Here is a 17,255-nt window from a genome sequence, read left to right as displayed (position 1 = left end):
GTATAGCAATCTGAGAGCAGGCTTCAGAAATCTGTTGCAGCCCATGTGGTTGGATGTCGGCGTTACAGAATTCCTCCAGTCAGTGTGGCATCAGAATAGCAAGCTCTCTTAATAGCCAGTTCTTAGAATAGCAAGTTCTCTTAATAGCAAGTTCTCCTTATTGTGTTTTACACACACCTTATATATCCTTCACTCGTAAGTAGTAAATCCACTCACGGTTAATTATCCTTAAGTTCTTCACAACAACGTAGATAACAAACAAAGGGTTGCTTAACTGTCCCAGAAGTGACCACATTAGCTGTGCGTACTAAAGACTATTCTGTTTACACCTTAGCCCTGTTTCCAGATTCCGGAGGCCTCATAGAGATAAGATCTACCAGAGTCTGTTGGGCTCTTTGTTGTTAAATCTCCCCCACAGTTGGAGAAATATTCTGCTGCATTCTAGTCCAGACAGAGGTTTCCAAAACATCATTCATGCTAAAGAACTTTAAATATGTAGATTCTCTGAAAGTATTATCTCATCTATGCCTCAATGGAGAATAAAAGAGGTAAAAAGAGCACAATAACGCTATACGATAGAGAAAATTCTCAGTTACAAAATGCTATTTCTTAGCATAGTCACCATCATTAGTTATCCATTTTTGGCAGTGATGACCAAGAGCCTGCAATCCATACCAGTAAAAACCTGTATCAACAGAGGTGACCTGCTGTCACCAGTGCTGTCACCAGTGCTGTCACCAGTGCTGTCACCAGTGCTGTCACCAGTGCTGAATTGCACCACCCATTGCCTCATTATGCTCACATCCACTGTTTGGTCTCCATAAATGTTCAGCAAACATCAATGAATCATTGCCATGTATTCCACACAGAGGAATTCAATGACACATCTTTGCTTTATACTCGCTTCTATGTCAGACGTCATTTTGTCAGATTGCCCCTCTGCTGCCATCTGTCATATAACAATAAAATGTAAGGGAATATTGGTGGGAAGGTTCTGCCTCTGCTGCAATACCTCCGGCATCATGGGCCAACATATTAAAATAGGAGGCATTACTTTTGGATTAGCCCTCATATAACTGAAAGATGTTGAGTACAACAGAGAACTTGTTGTTTAAGAACTACTCTGAATAACACTGACATGACAAAAAATAAAGTGCTACTGTGTTGTTTTAAATGTTTTGTCCTAATGCAAATATAGATTACATTGCAGGTAGAAAATTATTCTTAATTACATTGATATATAGCTTTAGATCTAGTTTAACACTTTGTAAGCTTCTAAGAAATTGAAAGCTTGATTTTAGGCTTGATTCTGTAGTTTCCTTACAGTGAATGTCTTTCATTTCATGTGGACAGTTAAGTCCTTAAAATAAACTTGTATCGTATATTCTGAGCAGGAATCATTCTACTTATTCATGCCTCTCTTTTAATAACCAGAAAGATCTCTGAGTTAGACTTATATCTTTTAGGCTGTGAATCCTCTAGGTTTGCAATATATCTTGATTAATGAATGTTCTGAGCACTGGAAATGCAGGTGAATTGTTGCTTTAGGGGTTATAAATAGAACCGATTTCTGATGTTGAAGAAGATAAAAATTTCCATTGCATTCAGTCCTCTGTTCTGATGCAGACTATAGACAGTCAGGATCAATGAAGCAACACATACGCCTCTGTAGCTCACTTGGGCTGGATTTGGCTGCTCTAGTGGAAGGAAGGTTCTTTTTGTTTGCAGAGCAGTTTTAGTACAAGCTTTGAGGAATTCATTACAATTCATATTGTTTTGATTAGCTGTCACTATTTTTCCCCAGCAATATTTGCATTTCGACTTCTTCATCTTGCTTGGAGTATCCAAGAATAACAGTGTATTCCACTGCTTCTGATATGGGATCGATGGAGGAACAATTACAATGATTCATTGTATTGTCAGTTCTTCATCCAGTAAGTGAAATACCTGAATCGGATACCAGATTGTGATGAGACTAGATTTCTGTAATGTTGAGTCCTTCAGATACCATTTGATGGAACTAGTAGAAGTTGATGGAGCCTTGACTTCTTTGTAGATGGCTCACATTTGTTCCTTCCTGTGAGCCCTGGGCTTTACTATTGGTGTAACAATAGTTCATTCAAGAAAGTCTATGGCTTGTAATACCTTTCATGTCGAAGTCTGGGATCAGGTTTAGTCTTAAAAATAGGTAATGCCCATTGAGGTAAAGGAAGAGCCGAGTTTGGTGTTTTTCTTCTCACTTTCAGATTCTCTTTAGGAAAAAAAAAAGGAAAAATCTGTTATACTGCCACAGGGGTTTATGGCCATCAAGCTCTATGTATGGCTGAACTGAATGCAAAATACTGAAAGATATGCTGTTTAAATGTAGCTATTTTTATGTTTGTTACTATGTTGTAATAGAAAATATGTGAAGAAAATCAACTCTGTTTCAGCTGAAACAAAGGCACTACCACATTTCCTAGTTATTAAAAGAGAACATGCATATGTAAATTATTTTCTTCGCGGCTGGTGGGATAAAATGCATAATGTATTTTCAGCTTAACATTCAGTTAACACCTGCATTTACAACCTGCTGGTAACAGAGAAAGCAGGCAAGTTATTATGCATTGAAGAAACAATGAACTGTCTGAGGTGTAACAAAGTGTCAAAAAATACTAACTAGTATTCTGTAAACAAGCATTACACAGAAAACAATTGCTTTGCAATGGAAAGTAGTCAACTAGTTCATGCTCTTTGCCAAACACTACTGTTCCAGGACTTAGTTTAAGATGGTATTCAAAGAAATAATCATTTTTCCAGCTTGACTTTATACCATCTTTACTGGAGAGCTATTGCTAAAATAGGATCAATCTCTATCTAGAAGAATCTTACGGTTAAAATTTTCTACCATTAAAATAGCCAAGATTTTTTAAAATTTATTTGAAAGTTACCAGTTATAAATCAAAAACATGAATAAGCTAATTTTTTTTTACTGGCATTATAGAGTGGAAATTTTTCTGAGATTTGTAGGAACATATTGATATTTCTTGATCATCTTGTTTCTTTCAGTGAATATGATTACATCACTATGCATATAATTTATATATTTAAATTTTACTTTTAATGTAATTGTATGGTAATAATGCAATAGCCTCAAGATAGTACTAATCCATGAATGAATATGCTCAGAAAAGGGAAAAGGTGTGGATCAGCAGTGATGGAAGTACAAATAACTGTGGGCAATAAGGTGGGCAAACAACTTAAAGGTGCTGGCTCAGCTTCAGTCCTGATTGCACAAGTTAGAATATATTGACTAGTCTCTAGCTTCAGATTAGTTACATAACTATGTAAGAGCTGAGCTGTGTTAACAATTAAAGTCAAGATAGGGGCATAAATAGTTGCAACTGAAGTTCCTATACATCATTTTAAAGAAGGGTGAAGTAATAACTTAAGTCTATTGTTTTATGGAGAAAGATGCAATTTCTTCTCTATGTCATGAATCATTAGTTCATATATTAGCTATCAAGGTTGAGTATAAAAGAACAACAAAGTAGTAGAGACACAACAGAGAAACTGACGAATGAAAATATATACTTAATCTAAATATTATAAAACAGAGTGACTAGTTTAAATTCAATTTAAAGATCATAAAGAACTACCTGAAACAGTTTGATTTATTAATGATTTCAAGAATGCAAGGAGAACATACAAGATCACACAATGGAGAACAGTTACATGAGAAAAAGGTGTACCAAGAAAGAATAAATTAGTAGATTATTTTCAGCATGAGGAAAAGATATCAGAACATGGTTTTTTTTTAATAATGAATTTTCTTACAAATTCAAAATGGATATGTAGAAAATAAATTATATCACAATATAATTTTTCTTACTGACAAAGTTGCTAGCCTTGTGGATGAGAAGTAGGTATTGGATGTGATACTTCTTGACTCAAATTTAGAGACAAGCTACTCTGTTATTCTAAAGAGCATTCTGAGAAGATATTGGTCTAGATAAAATTAGAAATAAATTTTAGATTTTATTCAAGATTATGTACCAATAACTCAATGTCAAACTGAGAAAGTATTTTAAGCAAGGTCTCATGGAGACTTTTCATGAATGTTGTTCAACAATTTCATTAGTGGCTTGGATGGTGGTAGGGATAGGTAGAGTAGATACATAGAGAGATACACCACTTGGATACGTAGTACACTTCTTTCATCTTTATACAGTGTTTCCTTGGGAAGAGTTGCAGTGATGCTAGAAGACAGTATAATGTCTTGTATCAGTACTAACAAATTCAATAAGAGTAAGTTTATTGAAGATCTAAAGTGCAAATATAAAATGTTTAAATAGCTAAGAAGCAGTAGTACTACTGGAAAAAAATTATCTGAAGCTACAGTGTGCCACAAACAGAATAGGTGTCAGCAATCTGATGCTATTAAAAAGGGTAGATAAAATTCTGAAATGGATTAGGTAAAATTGTAATAAGTCTTGATGTAATTATCCCACTCATTTTGAAACTGAGAAATCCATAAGGAGAGTTTGATAACCAGTTTTTGGTTAGAGTAGTTTAAGAAACATATCTCTCTCCCTTTTCTCCTTTTTCAATTTGTTTTACAAAAATACCTTACTTTAATTCAGCAAGAGTGGTATAGGTGTCACATAAAATGCTTTAATTCCAAAGACAATAATGCCAGAACTCACTAGAAGGAGGGTGGGGGCCAGGGGGGAGGGAAAGGGGTGAGAAGGAGGGGGGAGGGAAGACTGCAAACAATCCTTTTGTACTCATCTGTGTCTAGTAATTCTGAGTTTTCTCTAAACTCAGATTAACGAAGAAGCTAATTTCTGAAAGTGACAACAGATACATAGGAGAAAAAAAAAAAAAAAAAGAATGGGAATGCCTGATACTTGTTTCCTACACTACCACCCCAAGTTCTCCTAGCTGTGTTTAGGTGATTTATCATTTGTGTATTAAGTTACCACTATCACTGGATCTCTCCTCCATATTATTATCCAGTCAAAATCTGAAGCTTTACTTTAGAACATTAGTTTTTTTTAAAAATAGAAAATCTTTCTAGTTGCATTCTAATTAAGCCTCTCTTTTTATAGTTTAATGGCTTTTTAGTTTTCTTTTTGCTAGCACGAATTCCATCATGACAAATTATCCTGAAATTTTCACTGTCTTGTGAACTAAACAAACAGAATGTGAACAGAGACAGTTAACTATCAAACAAGAAAATGAGACATAACAGTGATAACAGGAAGTAACTATTATATTTGAAAGGGAAATTAAAACTAAATGTTTTTTTAGTAGTGAAAAATTGTTCCTGAAAATGTTTCCTTGTACTATGTCTGGGTTTATTTTGGATAATACAATATTTTTTACCCAAATCTCTAATTTTTAAAAAATATTTTAGTGGATTTTTAATTTTAGTGGTTGTTCATTCCTGATTCAGAGCTATGTGATTTTATTTGTTGCTTTCTTTCTTTTTCTTTCTAATTACTTTTCTTAATACTTGAAAACTGTAGATCTATGTGGGGAAAGAAAAACAGGAAATAAAGATAAATTCTGAATTTGCTTTATTTTTCTGACAAATTATTACTGAGATGTTACATCTGTTCCTTCACTTTAAATACAATAAAGGCAATCTTAATACTGATAAAAGGAAAATGGTAAATTAAATTAAAATCACACTTGTCCTTTTGTGTCTGTTGAAGGCTATATCTGCATCTTAACTCACATTTACCTGATTTTGATGATCTTCCTGCTGTACACCTGCCACTCTTCAAAAACAGCAGAGGTGATGTTTTCATCTGCTGTAGTACCTGAGTGGATAGCAACAAAATTGTTTCTATGTACTACTGAAAAATCAAAGGAATGACAATGCCTTTATACATGCACTATACTCTAAAATCTAATGAATTCTCATGGATTAAGATGCAAGTTTCAAATCTAGGGCTTATTTTCCTCAGAACAGTCTGACAAAATTGAGTTCCCTATTTCTTTACTTATTTATTAGATTATGTGACCTAAAGGACACAAATTTTATCTTCTCAAATTTCATTGTAACATTTAATATTTTGTTGAAATATTTTTTTAATCATTGGAGACAGCTTCTTCGAAATAAATAGTGTGTATTCTTGAGGAGACAGGCCCACAAGAATGCAGCCTTCCTAATCTAAGGTGAAGACTTATTTCTCTGTACTTTTCAACCATGTTTCATTTAATAAAGATGTGTTAGGAATAATATTTCTACACAGTTTAATAGTTACTATTTTAGCCAAAGTTCTGCATATTATGAACACACCTTTATCACTTTTTATCAATAATTTCAGACCATTATTTAACTTTAGTAATTATTTAATAATTTAATAAAAGATGACACAAGACAACTTCACTGCAATTATATTCAAAGAATTATGTTCATGTAATCTACACCATCCAAAAGACCAGGTGGCCTTTTAATTGTCTCATTATTTGTGTAAAAGGAGGATCTATTTTGAAAAAAAAAACTTGTTATGAATAAATCTAGGCAATCTGAGAAAATCCTTTTCATCAGGATGCTTTATTTGTATAACTTAAGTGGCCAGTGTATGACTCTGTTTGTTCTAAAAATATTCAATACAACTAAGAACTTTATCCTATCACCACAGTCATTTTTATGTTCTTTAAACATTGTATGGGATTCCACTTTGTCTTAATCTTATCTCTGTTTAGGAATTATGAGTTTGTTGAGATTATCTGTTTAAATTTTGCCAAAATTATCCTAGTTCCATTGGCAGCATTTCTGTATAAACTACACCCAACATGAGAGTTTAGTGGCCCAACATTAAATTATCCAGATAATTTAGTTTTGAATTTCAATCTAATTTGAAAACCTCATTCATTGTGTTATTAATGTAAATTTCACAAAAGTTAAATAAAACATCACATATTGCTTAAAACTACAAACCTACAACCCTGTTTCTGAAAAACTGTTGACAGAGGTCAAACTATTTCTTAAAATTTCTTAACATAGTAAGTAAGTTTTTTTCATTTATACTTCACAAAATGCAGTGTACGTGGACACACAAATTTCTATTGAATTTTTCAAGAAAGAAGGTAGTTTAATTCATTGCCATCCTTTCATTTTCAATTGGACAACAAATTATTTCTGAGTAACGTACTATTGTTTTGCAGTTGATGTGGTCTATTTCACATTGTAATGCCAACTGCATTTTTAAATTGGAAATGAACTGCTAGCTGGAACTACCGTACTGTAGATATTTCAGAATTTCTCAGCAATGAAACATGAGCAGGCTAAACGTCTTCCCTTTCAGGGTGACTAAGTCTGGATCAAAGGAGAAGGGGGCAGACTAACATCAGAAGAGAATGGCAAACTGCTCCTTCTCCACAGATGAAAGAGAAAAACAAGTCTGAATCCAAGGTATAGTGCCATTATAGACATCAAAAAGCACAATATTCAGCTGTTTCTCTACTGTGAGAGGTATTACCAGTCTCCCTTAAACTGATATATGGTACAGTGCACGGATTAAATAAGCCTTTCTGTCGTTATCTATCAAATTTTCACTGCATTTTTTTAATTAGAGATTCCACATGTGTTTGTCTTATCCTTTCCTAAATGCCTTTTCAAAGTAGACTCCATATCTGAAGTATTTTTTGTGCCCTGCTGTTGCAAACCTAACACAGGATTTTTTCTGTAGAGACATTTTCCTTTGTAATCCTGAAGGCTTCTCCTCTTCAAACTCCTTATAACAAAAGAGTAAAACTGAGTATCATTAGCTAAAATAGCACAAAATTTATATGAAAATATGACTAATTTCCATCAGTTACAAAAGAAAAAAACAAATAGACTTTTTAGTCTAAAAATGATACTAAAAGCAAAGGATTTTCTGTTCTGTCTCTGTATTATGTTTTTGTTTTTCATACTCTCCCGTTGTAGAAATAGATGGAAACATGATTTTCACCAGAATTGTATCCAGATTGACCATAGTATCATTGATAATCTATGACTTTCCTCAGAACGAAAATTCTGAAACCTTGGGGTTTTATAGATGAAATACTGTTTACATCAACAACATAAATTGCCAGGTTTGTCATAATGTCCATAACTTGGTCAGAGAGGTACTGATTCTCTTATCCTCTGTTTAGGTACCTAATGAAAAATTTCACAGTTCCCCAGTGATATCCACTTGGTGTTTTTTTTCCTACAGCCTCCTTCACTTTCTGAATGTATGTGCAAATAGTTACTTTCTGGTTCTGACTTTTGTGTTTTCTTTCCTATCTCTTTGAACTGTACGTGTGTTGCAGGATTAGGGTGGCCACGGATCACTTGAGTGACTGTACAAGCAAGGAAGTACTGCAGAGTGTGTGTATGGAGTAGTTGTGGGTGGACGGTCGGCAGGGCCTAGGGATCCTTGGGTGGGGCGGAGTCCAAGGACAGAAGTATCAGGGAGTTAGCTGTCGGGCGTGGGGGGGAGTTGCTGTTTGGCTTTGTTTGTTCAACAAGTTGTAATCACCAATCAGAGGATGGGGCTGGGGTAGCCCCACCAATGGCAGTTTGCCAGGTGTAACTCAGTTTCTATATATGTTGTGAAGTACTCCATTAAAGTTGAAGCTTGCATACTCATATTGAGATTGTTATGCTTCCCGCACCATGTAGCGTTTGGCTTCAAATCCCTGGAAAATCCGTGGCATATGTGCAACTAGCTAATTGCCTTCATGTACTCTTTCAGTTATAGATCTTTTATGTGAGCTTGCTAGCAACCTAAAAATTTTATCTCCAGGATTAACATCACCTACCATTCATCTTACAGAATGTTCTCTCTGTAACTGATTAGTTTAATATTAACCCAACTTAATGTACAACTGCTCATATATTCTCAGATTCTATAGCTACGATGTTCCTGTTCAAGTGTTTCAGATTTCTGTCATTGCTTGTTTTGTTTATGCCTGCAAATAAAAATAGAGTTTTCAGTATACAAGCTACTTTTATATAAGATTGTCCTGAGATTCCAGTGATAGCATGGTTCTGCGTCAGTCTAATTGGGATCATGGAACTAGGCTTTAAAAAGACCTGCACTGTTGACTGTTTTCTGCTGGCCTGATTTAGAATTATCACTAAAAAGTTATTTCATGTTTTCTGGACTGTTTCTCATGAATAATCTCAAAGGTTCCTCTGGGTGAGTTTCACTGTTGGAAACTATTTACACAACTCCTGGATGTTTCTTACAGCTTCCTATAGCACGATGGGGCGCTTCTTGTGTTAAAATATGAAATTTTATGTCTGAGTTGAGAATTGAGAGATATATTATGAAAAATAAATCTCACCACGTCCAAACACACGGGGGGGAAAAAAAAGCCAGCAAAACCCAGATAAACTTTAGAGCTTAATTTTGTAGATGAGTAAGATACACAAGTTGATAGAAATTACATACTTGTAAACTGGCTAATTGACTAAATCAATGACTTTGTTTTCTCCATTCCATTTGAAATATTGCTTTGATTATTGTGCAAAAACAACACGTGATTTGCTTTACTATCCAGTTTAGCAGAATGGAATAATTCTTGCTTTGAACAAAATTAAATGAAGATTTTATTTACTGAGGTATCACAACTCTTGGAAATAGGCCTTGAATTCACTTACAAATGTTTCATCTAGAACTCCACGGCAAAAAATGAACTTCCATTGCCTCACTGCTGAAGATCTGTGTCAAAATCTAATTTATTTAGAGATGGCTTTTCAGCTGGGTAAAGAATTATGCTTTTTCATAGCAGACATCTGGCAAATCTGAGAACCCTTCTTTACGTAGTTTTTAAGATTTCTAAGTTTTCCTTTTAGATGACATTTCTATCAACCTCAAGTGAAGATGGTGTGTCTTCAAGTTTTCTTATGTTACAATAACAGGTGGACCTAGCTTTGAACTGTGTGAAACAACAATCATGAGGAAGTGCAAGTGATGAGGTCAGCACAACATTTCAGAACCCAGAGCTTCCATTTGGGTGCATTGAGATTATTTCAGCATTAGTATTTTACAACAAAGTTGCTTCTGAGAACAAATATTTGTTTACAGTGAGACACAAATTTCTAATAAGAACATCCATCTTACTCTAAGCATATTTTAAATAAACTTTGAAAGTTGTCTGATATTTTTGCAAGATGTTCTGAGAATATATTTTTATCAAACTCCTCATTACAGTTTAATGTTTTTTTGTTCTGAGTGTGGCCCTGATAATTTACATTTAAGGTGTATCTGTTGGTCTTTTTTTTTTCGTATTGAATTACAGTGATACAATAGTTGACAGTCAATCTAAGACTATGAGAACAGGGCATTTTTTCCCTAAGATGGAGAAAAATATGTATGAGTTATATATATGACTTAACTTTTAGATTGTTAATTTGATACTTAAAACATACTTCGAGCTTTAAAAAAAATGACATTATAGCAATATTTACTAGTATTTGGATCTTTTAAAAAGGTGAGAGCTGCAGCCAGAGCCAGAGTGCAGCACAAGATAGCAGCTCCTTGTGAATTAGGAAAATGCTGGCAGGGCAGAGTCCTCTCCAGCCAGGTCTCATCCCATCAGCAAATGCTTAGATGTAAGAGAGGTTGCAGATGAGGCTGGAAAGTGCCTGTAAGGCTTATTAGAACCCCTGGGGCTCAGATGCTAACATGTTGCTGGAGTCTCAATGCATTATGAGGGGTTGTTCTTAGCGGTTCATCTGTAATGAGTCCAGTGGGAAATTTTTATAATATTGGATGATAACAATGATGCTGCTGACAACTGTCTTGCAAAGAACCTTCCCACAAGTTCACAGTGATTTCACATCCAGGGACAATCAAACAATCAGGCATATATTTTTGTATTATTACAGAAAAAAAAATGTACTGAAAATTGCTTTAAGGTAGAAACTTCATGATACTTTAATTCTGATTCTTGAATATCTCTAATGATACCTTCCACTTAATGTAGGTCAGCATGGAATGTAAACATCATATTAACATGCTTTTGAGGTTTCTTAAAATCTAAGAAATGTTTTGTCTTTATTTCTGCTGTAGTGTTATCTTCATCCGTAACAATATTCTTCATAACAGCAACAATTTTCTTCAAAGGGATATATACACATTAGATTTCTCTAAAGATCAATTTTAGATTGGTTCTGTCTTTGACGCTGCTCATTTTACTGAGTTTCTAATAGCTTCATTATTCAAAGTTAGCAAAGCTAACAAAACATACCTAAAGGTGCATTTGCTGTAATGGAGAATTCCCACTCAAACCTATTCCTTTATAAAATATACATCTTTTTTTGTAGTAATGAGGACAGCTACGAAATATTAACCTGAAAAATAAATTTGACAGCAGCCCTGGCTTGCAAAGGCTTTGAGCTAGTTCCAGTAGGAAGCACTGTTACTTATAGTGTACAAAGTCAAATAAAAATATGTAGAAAGCAATACTAAAAATGTATTTCATAACTGAAGATTTCACTAGTAACATTTACAGATTTTGTTACTTTCATTTTAGAACACAATAAGTCTGGTCTGTATTTTTTTCTAATTTGTGAATCTCCCATTTTCAGTAAATGAACAGATACATGCTCTTCTTGTATTTGTATTTTTTCAATCAAATAACATTATTTCATTTTCAAAATGAAGGTAAATTTATTTTGATTACTTCATACTTGTTACTGGAACTTGAAAAGTATTACACACAGATTAATTCCTCTTGACAATACAACAATCCATAACAAAAAATTAAAGTACTTAGATCATAGGCATGCAGTGATTCTTTTTTCATGAAGATTATTAGGGAAATATCTAACTACTTTTGAAAGAATATGAAAAATACTGTATTTTAATGTTGCAATTATATTTTAGAATTTCACCTTGAGAAAAAAAAAATTGCAATTAAAATAAACACTGATTCTGTAAAACTACTGACTTTAAGAGTGATTTGAGTGATCTGTTTTCTAAATCCAAAGGAAAGACAACTAAAATGCAGTACTGTAATATCATACAACTCATGTTTTTACCAAAAAAAACCCAAAAGCTTTGATTTTATAATTAGATGCATTTCCTTTGGTTAAAATATATTTGGTCAAGGAATTATGAAAAATATTTTACATGTTTCTAGGAATTTTGTTGGTAGTATGTAGTAGACTAAATTGCACTTATTCTTAGTTACTTTGAGAAACATGCTTTAGAAATGTCCAGGTCTCACTTATCTCCTTTTGCTGTGCTACTTAACACTTCTTCAGTACCTTTTATTTCCAAGATACTCTGCAGAAGTTTGTGAGCTAAGTACACGATTTTTCTGACTTTATTATAGTTAATCTCTGTGGTTCTGAATGCAGTTATACTGGTTTAGATTGAGTTCTTGTTACGTTTGCATCCACCTATGCTAATATTACTTAAATTTGAGGGCTTATTTTTCTGTAAGAAGTTTGGAAACAAAATGTGTATTAGTGATCTACAGCTCATACATAGAAGAGAATAGTTGAGCCACTATAGTTGAGCCTAATAATAATAACAGATCTGGTGGAATGAAAAGGGTAAGTGCAATATGAAGGAATGGAGTGAAAAAGAAGCCAAGCCCTTTACAGACAATTGAAAAATAACTACTGCAGTTGCTGAAATTTTAAATGTCAGTCTCAGATGTACCCATTAACTGAGGCACCTAAAAGGATAAATTTTGTGCTTCACTAGGAGTTGCATTCAGAAAAAAATATGTACTTTTACTCCTTTAATTCCCAACTTGGACACTGGAACAAATTGCTAGCTTCCACAAAAGAGAGCAAATAAAAATGGACGTGAACCCAGTAGTAATATGTACTATGCAATGCTTGTGTGAATAATGTCTGGTTTCCTGTACTCCAGGAAAGGGCATCTTAAAAATTGTCAGTTCTAGCTCTGTAAAACACACAAATATACTATCTGATAATTTACAAAATTTTAAAATAAACAAATGATTCTGACATTACTTGGCTAGAAAAAAATACACAGCTGTTAGGAACACAACAATATAACAGCTTACACTTGAACTTCAATTTTTCTGGTTAAGAAATTAATTTGGTAAGAAGAGAGCTACTGCATGTTTTCCTCATTGCACAATAATTTTATTTCTTCTGAATCATATTAATAGTACAGTTAACTATCACATTGTTCAAATATGAGAGTGTAGTTACAAAAAAAATTTGTATTGGGAAGTTATAAATCCAGTGCTGGACTCGATAGCATTGCATTCGCATTATGAAAAAGAAGGTTCATTCACCATTATACTAACACCCATCATCCTTTTAAATGATCTGCTGAAGAGGATCTTAAGGATGTAGGAATTATTGCTCAGAAACCTTTTGTCTGCAGCAAGTCAGACTCGATGATCATGTCCTCTTCTAGGCTTCAAACATTTAATTTTTCTAATAGAAAAGAAGCTAAAGTGACATTTCATTTTTTTCACTTTTAAATTATTACCAAACTACTGCCTTTTAGCACACTACTTTATCTTTTTTCCTTCTGTCTCAGCCATAAAGCCTTGTTTTGACAACTGGTAACAAGGATCTGATGAGGAATTAGAAAAAATGCAAATTAGTTCAGTAAACGAGTGTTTGATTCAGTGGAAAGCACATAAAAAAGCTGGAGTGAGTCTGTTTTAGTCCTTCCTTAATCTGCACGTATTCCATTACTCCAAACCATAAATGTGGACATCAGATTGCCACAACTGCATTATCACAGCAAACTCCAGATGGCTTATAATAACTTCAATGTTATTATGCCCACTTTCTCCCATACCACGAGCTACTCAAGAAAACTGAGGTTTTATCTTCATTAGTAATTCTTTTCACAGGTAGTACAGGCATTATAAAATCCTTCTTTTGCACCTTCCTCTATTAAGTTTTGGTAAATGATGGATAATTCCAGCTTTGTTTCATAACACTCGTACCTAACTCGTATGTTATTGCCATTTCCATGGCATTTGGGATGTATTTGTGCTATCACAGAAATATCAGTTTGACCTTTCCATATGGTATTTCAAGTATATCTCAGATTTCTCTTACAAAGTTTTAGACTTCATTAGTCACAAGGGCTATATTTATGATTAACCTCATGTTCCTGTCGTCTTTTGCCCACAGACTCAGCTCACACTTTATTGCTTAGTAGGTGTCCTTAATCATGAATGTATCTTTAAATATGGTCAGATTTGATGGATATTATAGAACCTTTGCTTAAGAGTAGACTGTACAAGAAAAACTAATCTGCAAAATGAGGCTGAAATAAGACGTCTGATTAGTGCTATGAGCATTTTCATGTGTATGCAAGCGCTGGAGAAATGATTTATTTATTTAAGATGTACATCTACAGTAAATAGAAGAGCATTAGAGGGGGTGTTCAAGCACAGGACTGCTAGTATCCATGCTGTTTCATATCACAGAGGTACCACACAAATTAAACAGAACAGATAAGCTCTGTGCTCTTATGCTCTAGGTGCAAGGCAAAAATAAATAATAAGAAAAAGTACTAACAAAAAATCTCTTTCATACCTGCTGTACTGGGAAAATAGCCTTTTTTTTTTTTTTTTTTTTTCAAATAATAATGCTTATCTGTGCAAAAATAAGCAGTTTCTTTGCCTAATTCTCGTTACTATTTTTTTTCCTTTTAATGCAATCTCCGACCTGCAATGGAAGCAGTATGGTTATTTGGGACAGAAAAGGACTTTGGAAGAACAGAGTTCTAAAATTGATTTATATCAATAATAGTTTAAAAGACAAATTTAAGAAGAACACAGTTCTCACCTCCTTTTAAACAGTGTTAAACACAAAGAGCAACATTACAAAACATATGAGCATATAAGTGTTCATTTTCCTCTGGAAAAACAAATTTTGAAAAAATGTTTTAGAAGAAAAATGAAAAGATCAAATTTTAGCGTCCATCAGTGAAGTGTTTTTTAATGCAAAAGCATCTTACATATTTAGGTATTAAAAACAAGTAGATCTGATATTCTGATGCTTTCACTCCAATGTGAAAATAAGGAAGATTAAGTTCAAAGCAAGTAACTGTTGTATATAAGCCCCAATATTAGTTTTGGGAATACCTGCAATTACTTGATAGGCAATCTTTTTTACTGCTACACAAGAAAGCCTTTATAATTCATAATGGCAATAACACAGATTTGTCACTCGTGCTCTATATATTACAGCCCCATATAAGCAGTTGTTTTTATACTATGTGGTTTTTGTTTGTTTGTTTTGCTTTCTTCTCCGTAAGGCTGTTCATTTCTACCTAGCATTAACACCTCCAAGGGTGCTTTTTAACCTTTTTGTCTTCTTGTAGATGTTTCAGTAAATAGGCTTTTAAGTGAATATGAGAATTCTCTAAACAGATTCCTAATGCAAAATAGAGACTGCATCCATAAATAATGGAAAGATCTAGATTACTGATTTACAACAAAATAAATGACAGTACAAGATGTATTTTTGCTCCCAGATTTGTGATTGGGCCTGTTACTAATGGATGTTAAAATTAGATTAAGGATGGGTTACATAAATCATGCAAAAGTACATTAGGAAGAAGTGCAATAAGATTTTATAACTGGAATTTCCATGTCTGTAGAAGTTATGAATCTGCAGAATTGGGGATAAGATTGATGGGAAATTTGTGAAGTCATGAGGCAGACACAGCTGGAAGTCTCATTTCTAGATTCTGTGTCTTCTGTGCCTTTCTGCTCATGCCATTAGTTTTAATTCTGTAATTTTCTATGACTTTTATTTCATTGAATTTTTATTTCATGTTAGATTGACAGTGAACAACAGAAAACAACACATGAAAGGCACCTCAGAAAAAACTCACACTGATTATATTGTATGGTACACATCCCTGCTCCTTTCCAAATGTGGCCTTTGTGCACAGCTTAAAATTCCCAGCATAAAAGCTGCTAGCTAGGATTGTTTTGCATTCAGTTAGACTCCTCCTAGTTCTGAACAGTGCTGCAAGGATACTCTTCTAGACTGTAAGAATACAAAATAATAATAATAATAATAATCTTGTGTTAACTCATGTTCCATATGCTGTGGTCTTCCAGTCTTTCTCTGATTCAATGTCAGTTCCTTGTGTCATGTAACTAGACATTGCAGACGTTACTGTAGCTCTTCAGCATATAACCTCACCCTGTGGAGGAAATCATTGCCATTCAGAAGCGAGGCAAAGGAGTGAGCAAAGGACTTACATCTTTTTTCTTACATTCTCAACTCCAGTTCTTCACTCTTTGACAGCAAAGATAAGACATTATTCAAATAAAAGTGATCTTTGTTTATGTGTGTGTGACTCGATTTGAACTCTGGCCCATTACTGCTCCTGTGGGGGTATCTATGGGCTGACACTCCCTCAGGGGTCATCCACTGCTGCACCGCGGGCTCCTCCATGGCTGCACGGAGAGATCTGCTCTGTGCGATGCCCATGGGCTGCAGGGGGACAGCCTGCTCCCCTGTGGGCCTCTGCTGGGATGCAGGGAAGTGCTGTTCTGCACTGACCTTCGTGCCTGCAGGGCTGCTTCTCTCCCATTTCTCACTCCTCTCTCCGAGCTGCTGGTGCTTAGAAGGGTTTCCCTCTCTTCAGACTGCTCTCCCAGAGCACACCCAGCGTCGCTCATGGCTCAGCTCTGGCAGCGACGGGTCCCTGTTGGAGCAGCTGTAGCTCTGCTCTGCTCTGACATGGTGCAGTGCTGGGCTCTGCCCACAGAGGCTCTCCCATCCAAACAGCCCTGCCCCCACTATCCAAACCTTCCTATAAAAGCCCAGTGCAGTCATATTAAATGAAACTGATTTCAAAGGGCCATTCATTTCTTTATTTTGCATTATTTTACTATTTGGAAGATGAGATAGGTGTTTCAAAGTAATACAATTTAATATTTATCAACTGTAAGCAACGTCAGAAAGCATGAAATAAGACTAGTCTAGGCCAGTCTTCAGAAAAAAAATAAAGTAGGAAGATGTGTGTTGCAGTTTAGTTGATTCTATCACAAGCATCAGGGATTCTTTACCCCTTCTTGATCCTGCCCTGGGTCAGCTCCTAGCAGTCTTGACTATTTGCACTTCCTGACCCAGGAAGTGCAGCTCCCCAGCACTATGCTCCAGCAATAAACAGCTTGCCACATGATTTCACAATATGGAATAATGATAAAGCCAGGAAAGTGAGCCAAATTGCAAATTGCAAGATACACCTGACTACTTAAAAAGTCATTCAAGAACAGTAATTATCAACACTGTAGAAGTAGAGAGTCTT

The 17,255-nt window shown here is 34.6% G+C and overlaps 1 long non-coding RNA gene across 1 annotated transcript; it reads right to left on the bottom strand.

The window, feature by feature from the left end:
- LOC110397232 lies at positions 302–16,687 on the bottom strand. The gene is made up of 3 exons (XR_002437643.1): positions 16,505–16,687; positions 5,729–5,807; positions 302–2,251 (listed from the first exon to the last, which is right to left on the bottom strand). It is a non-coding gene; the product is annotated as an uncharacterized LOC110397232 (long non-coding RNA).

The sequence above is a fragment of the Numida meleagris genome, chromosome 3, assembly GCF_002078875.1.
Source record: "Numida meleagris isolate 19003 breed g44 Domestic line chromosome 3, NumMel1.0, whole genome shotgun sequence".
In the NCBI taxonomy this organism is placed as follows: Eukaryota; Metazoa; Chordata; class Aves; order Galliformes; family Numididae; genus Numida; species Numida meleagris.
This window is presented reverse-complemented; position numbering and strand designations above follow the sequence as displayed.